The sequence below is a fragment of the Zingiber officinale genome, chromosome 6A (genome assembly GCF_018446385.1).
Source record: "Zingiber officinale cultivar Zhangliang chromosome 6A, Zo_v1.1, whole genome shotgun sequence".
In the NCBI taxonomy this organism is placed as follows: domain Eukaryota; kingdom Viridiplantae; phylum Streptophyta; class Magnoliopsida; order Zingiberales; family Zingiberaceae; genus Zingiber; species Zingiber officinale.
The window spans coordinates 90,502,367-90,508,658 of record NC_055997.1 but is presented as its reverse complement, the minus strand read 5'-3'; the positions used below and the strand labels follow the sequence as shown (position 1 = coordinate 90,508,658).

The following is a 6,292-nucleotide window of genomic DNA, read 5'->3' as shown; positions in this document are numbered from 1 at the left end:
TAGACTTTGGCAACCAGATACTTACGATAGATCTTTTAGTACTGGGAATGGTCGAGTTTGATATTATTCTTGGCATGGATTGGCTGTCAGTATATCATGCCACTATTGATTGCCAGACTAGGGTAGTCATATTCCGGCCTCCGAACCAACCCTCGTGGGATTTCACTGGCATCAGAGACGACGACATATCAACTATTTCGGCGATTCAGGCTCAGAAGATGCTGTCACATGGCTATCAAGGTTTTCTATTATCTTTGATTCATACTGAAGATGGCAGTAGTGCTCAACTCTCCGACATTCCAGTAGTCTGAGAGTATCCGGATGTATTCCTAGAGGAGCTACCAAGTTTGCCTCCCAGAAGGCGAGTGGAGTTTGCTATTGAGTTGATTCCGGGAACCGCGCCGACATCGAAAGCTCCTTACCATATGACACCAAAAGAGTTGAATGAACTAAAGGTTCAACTCCAGGAGCTTTTAGACAGGGGATTTATATGCCCTAGTGTTTCCCCGTGGGGCTGTTCGGTATTATTTGTCAAGAAAAAGGATGGTACTCTGAAGTTGTACATAGACTATAGACAGCTGAATGCAGTGATCGTCAGAAATAAGTACCCCTTACCTCGGATCAAGGATTTGTTTGATCAGCTCAGAGATACATCAGTGTACTCTAAGATTGATTTGCGGTCCGGATATCATTAGCTGAGAGTCAAAGAATCTGATATTTAGAAGACAACATTCCATACCAGATACACCCATTATGAGTTTTTGGTAATGTCATTTGGGCTTACCAATGCTCCAGCGGTATTGTAATGACCCGGCCCCTCGGCCCCTTGGGCGACCCAAAATTTTTTGAAATTTTACAGGTATTTATAAATTTGATGAACCGCATCTTCCTGGAGTATCTTGATCAGTTTGTTATCGTTTTCATCGATGACATATTGGTCTACTCGCGTTCCGAGGAAGAACATGCATAGCATCTTCACACAGTCTTGGAGACTCTTCGACGACATCAGCTATATGAGAAGTTTAGCAAGTGTACCTTCTGGCTATCTTCAGTCAGTTTTCTAGGTCACGTGGTCTCTAGCCGAGGTATTTCAGTAGACCCTCAGAAGATTGAGGCTGTCACCAGCTGGGAGCAGCCGAAATCAGTACAGGAGATCCGCAGTTTCTTGGGGCTGGTAGGATATTACAAACATTTTGTCGAGGGTTTCTCCAGCATAGCTATGCCACTAACACGCCTGACCAGGAAAGGCATGAAGTTCATGTGGTCCGATGCTTGTGAGACCAGCTTCCAGGAGCTGAAGCAGAGATTAGTGTCGACTCCAACTTTGGTTTTACCCTCTGAAGAGGACGGATTCGTGCTCTACACCGACGCATCTCTTCAGGGTTTGGGTGTTGTCCTGATGCAGCATGGCAGGGTAGTCTCCTATGCTTCTTGTCAGTTGAAGGAGCAGGAGAAGAACTACCCAGTTCATGATTTGGAGTTAGCCGCCATCATCTTTGCCACTACAACAAAAACCCTCATAGACATCGGTTTTCCACCGGTGTCTATTACATTTTCGACCGATGTCTATGAAGGCGATGTAAAAAATCTGCCATTTTAGACATCGGGTTAAAACCGATGTAGTATCACTTAACGACACTGGTGTTCGAATCGGTTATTAACTGGTGTAGTATCACTTAACGACACTGTTTCATCAACGGTGTAAAACTGATGTAATATTATATGTTAATAACACCAGTTTTGGCAGCGGTATACGACCGATGTAAATATTAGTTAATGACACCGGTTTTGCAGCGGTGGACAATCGATGTAATATTAGTATTTTTTTAACAACACAAATTTGATTTCCGAAACAGTGAAAAACCCACAATAACCAAAAAAATACACAAATATTCACAAATTATACAAATATTCTTCATTCAATAGGATCCATAAAATACACAAATATTCACAAATTACATAAATATTCTTCTTACAACAGTATCCATAAAATACACACACATTCTTTTTACATCAAAAGCTAATAGATATCAGAATCAAGGTAGAACATTCTTTTAACAACACATCAAGGTAGAACATCGTGAGTCAAAAATCAAGCTGAGGCTACATTAAATTATGAGAATCAGAATATGTTCAACTTGCTATCCTGCTCCATTCTTCTTGCGCCTTTCATTTCCCTAATCTCACCGCTTTTCACCTTCAAATGCCTAGTTTTCTGAGTTAAAACATCCACTGTTCTAATATGTCAAACAAAAGTATCATTTGGTCTACTTAACTACAGCAAAGAACAAAAACAGAAGAATTATATATGCTGCAGAGTGAGGCCATATTGATAACAGGTAGTCGAAGATTGTAAACCTCAAATTTCATTCCCATGCTCTGATGAATCAAGGTATAGCAAGATTTTAAGATTTATGAACAACTAAACAAAAATATCATGAGGAAGAATCTATAGAAGTACCTGGACAACATGGGAAAATTCATTAAGGAATACATTTTGTGTGGCTAGGGACAGATGACTACAAGCCAAAACCTCCAGCATATGCTTGATAGCCAAATCAAGAACTCCAATAAAAGAATACCACGTAAGTAAATGGAAGGAGATAAGGTCAAAAGCATCAAAGATAAATGCACAAATATACAAACAAAGCATAGAGAACCTTCCAACATTGTAGTGAACATGATCAGATATATAACTCCAACCATTTTCTCTGTAAACGAAGAGTGCATTCCTGTAAGCTCGAATCGCATGTTGTCTCTACATTTTACAGAATGAATGTTTTACAATTAGCACATAAAACTTTGAACATGCTTTAAATATCTGAGACAAGTTTCAATATGAAGATGAATTTGACATGCAATCGAGTACCTGATCAGAAATGTAGTAACGATTTCCAGACAAAACAAGATGAAAACCATACTTGCATAACATTGGTGGAATGGAAAGCAAATAGCAGTAGGATGCTTGTTCAAGCATCACAGCTGCATGCAGAGAAGGCTCCTGATGAAATATGTACATTAGTTGCACGCTTAGACACTCAGGTTTAGTCAATTTTATTTACACGCTTATAAGATACAGGTTGAGAAAGACAATGGGAACCATATGACATTATAAGAAATGAAATAGGTTTTACCTATTCTAGACTCTAGCTGAGTCACTTATTGTTCTAACTTCTAACTATGGCTCAGTTATGAAAATAGATATTAATGTAATGTGTTTTTTTTTTAAAATATTATTATGATGTAGATACGAATAATTGGCATAATGTGCTTTTAGAAAATACTATTCTGATATACTGATGATGTATAAAGGAATTAAATGGACCAAAAGAACAAGTGTAATCAAATATAATTTTTTTTAAAGCAATAGGATAGTGTTTAACTATGAGGCTTTGAAATGACAACCAAACCCGATAAATTCAACATGTGGGAATCAAATTATCATTAGAAGGATAATAATATCATAAGGAACATTACATGAACACTCTTTTGACACATCCAAAGGCCAAAAGAATCATGTTTACGGATCTTTCACACAAGTATATCAAATTGTTTGATTTTACAAGCAAGATACTCTCAGTTTAAAGTATAAAATATACCAAAACTATGTAATATCAGATCTTAATATATTACAGAACATGGAAAAAAAATTAAGAACCCAGACTTCTAGAAAATCAACATAAATACCTCATTAGAAGGTATTTTTAAGCATGCCCGCAATGCTGGATTCTCCAATTTCTGAAGTAATACCCCAAGAGAAGGAAATCCTAATTTTGCCAAAATAAAAAATAAAAAAATCTAACTGTCATTTATAAAAAAATATGATATACACACGCACATCAATACTAGAGGTGCAAACGAATCAAGCCAATTCGCGAGTTTTTCAAGCTAGCTCAAAAAATATTTGATTCGTATTCGAAATTATTGAATTCGAGCAGAACTCAAACATGTTCAATAATTTTTTCGGGCCAAATTCGAACCCATAATATTTTGTTAGATTGTTCACGAGCTGCTCGCGAGCCGAACTCGAATTGAATTCTAATTATTTTAACATTATTTTAACCTAAATATATTCAAATTAAGATTTTAATAATTGGAACAAAATTTGAATTTAAGTCATTTCGAATTATAGTTCGAATATGCTCAAATCAAGGTTCGATCAATTCAAATCGAACTCGAGCTCGAATTTTATTTTGAATCGAGCTCGAGACAAAATTATTTGTATTTTCAAGCTTCGAATATCATATATATTTTTTGAGTTTGAAATCAAATATCAATATTTTCATATTATTCGGCTCGATTTGATTCATTTGCACCCATAATCTATACATGCATTTATTAAAGTGAATAACTCCAATATGATGTGAGAAGCAAAAAAACAAACACCTATATTACCTTAAATAACATACAAAGAATTAATTCAACAACCAAACTGACAAAGGTATAAATTTAAATCTTTATGAAGACACAAGTCATAATCACGCGAAGTGGACCCAGGTAGTCTAACTAGCATACTTACAACTTAATCAGAATAGCCATATGTATCAGAGGTATTGCATTCTCTATATCAATTAGCTAGGAACTCCAATCAAACTAGTGGAAAACATTAGATAATTATATCTAACAATCATTCTGAACTAGATCTATCAAAATAGAATCTTTCAGATGTCAGCTTACCAGTATACTTCCCATTTCTTTCATAATCATCAAGAAAATGAGAAACCACAATGGTTGGAATAACATATCCAATATTTTCAGTGTCTTCGGATCTGAAAACCTAAATGAAATATCTAGTGAGATATGAAAGAAGGTAGAATGCTAATTTAGGTGCAAAAGCAGTACTCAGATGCATTTCCATTAAACATTATTCTGGGATAAAGTTAATCTATAAAAGATTTTTGAAAAGTTTGGAATAGATAAAGTAGGGAAAATAAAAGTCAGATTTAGCAGAAGGAATACCTGGAATGCCACACCAATACACTCACCACGATCATTGAAGGCAGGACCACCACTGTTTCCTATAAGACAAGTACGTTTCTTTGACAACATTAATATGCTTTTACAAGAATATATCTGTACCTTGCAAGAGAAAGTGGTGCAATAACATCCAACTATCTAAAAAATAAAATGCTATCTTTCTAGCAAGGAAACTAGGTTGAGTTACCAACCAGGGTTTATTGCAGCATCAATCTGAATACCAAGCAGATCAGAGGATCCATGAGCATACTAACCTGAAACAGAAGCAAAAAAGAAAGTGATTAATATTAAAAAAACTCATTTGGACACCATGTTCTAAAATTTTCAACCAACTTAAAATTGATAACACTTAAGTCAGCAATTTATCATCTATAAAACAATCTCAACAAGAATATAAAATTCACCAAAAAAATACTAAAAGCTTATGATCACAATTTCATGAAATCAAACCTCAATTCGTGATACCATACCCTTTGTCACAGAGATTGTATCTCCACCAAGTGGATATCCTACAACAGTTACTGAATCCTGTGTATCATATAACTTCTTAGTTTGATGAATTATGGAAGAACAACTAGATTAAATAACCCTATAGAAAAGAGAGCCTTAGAAAATGTGAACTGCTCTAACTTTGTGAAGCACTTGGGGGGGTGGGGGGGTGGTACATGGACCGGCTGATGAGGGCCCTCAGATCGTCCGCCTTCTGCGGCAGCAGCAGCTCGCGCACGTCTCTCTTATCTTTTGCAGACATCACCCTCAACTGCTCCGGCGACATGCAGATTCCAGCGGTGAGAATCGCCATGCGCTCCACCGACTCCGCCTCCATCTCCGCCAGGCGGAATGCCACGAACCCGCCGTAGCTGATCCCCATCACGGAGTACCGGGCGACCCCGAGGAGGCGCATCGCCTCCGCGACACACTGCGCCTAGTAGCCCACGGAACGGTCTGCGCAGGAGGAACGGGATCTGCCGAAGAAGAGGAGTTCCGGGATATAGAGATCAAAGGAGCGGGATAGGGCCCCGATCTGGCGCTTCCATTGCCACTTTGAGTTGCCGCCGAAGCCGTGAATGAGGAGGAGGGCAGGCTTCCGGCTGGCGTGGCGGGGGTTGGGGCCCCAGATGTGCAGCGACGCGTGGCCGAGGTCGAGCGTGACGGATCGGAGACTGCAGTAGAGGAAGGAGAGGTGGAGCAACAACTCGCGCAGGGAGACGAAGGAGAGCAGGCATCGGGCGGCGGCGACGACTCGACGGAAGAGGGAGAGGAGGGCGACGGCGAGGAGCAGAAGCAGGTGGCGAAAGGATTTCGTGGATGCCAT

At 38.7% G+C, this 6,292-nt stretch overlaps 1 long non-coding RNA gene and 1 pseudogene across 1 annotated transcript; both read right to left on the bottom strand.

Moving 5' to 3' along the window:
* Positions 1 to 3,691: 3,691 nt before the first annotated feature.
* Positions 3,692 to 5,227, bottom strand: LOC121996892. The gene is made up of 4 exons (XR_006116176.1): positions 5,169 to 5,227; positions 4,960 to 5,018; positions 4,678 to 4,777; positions 3,692 to 3,767 (listed from the first exon to the last, which is right to left on the bottom strand). It is a non-coding gene; the product is annotated as an uncharacterized LOC121996892 (long non-coding RNA).
* A 375-nt stretch (positions 5,228 to 5,602) lies between these two features.
* On the bottom strand, positions 5,603 to 6,292 carry LOC121995022 (annotated as a pseudogene).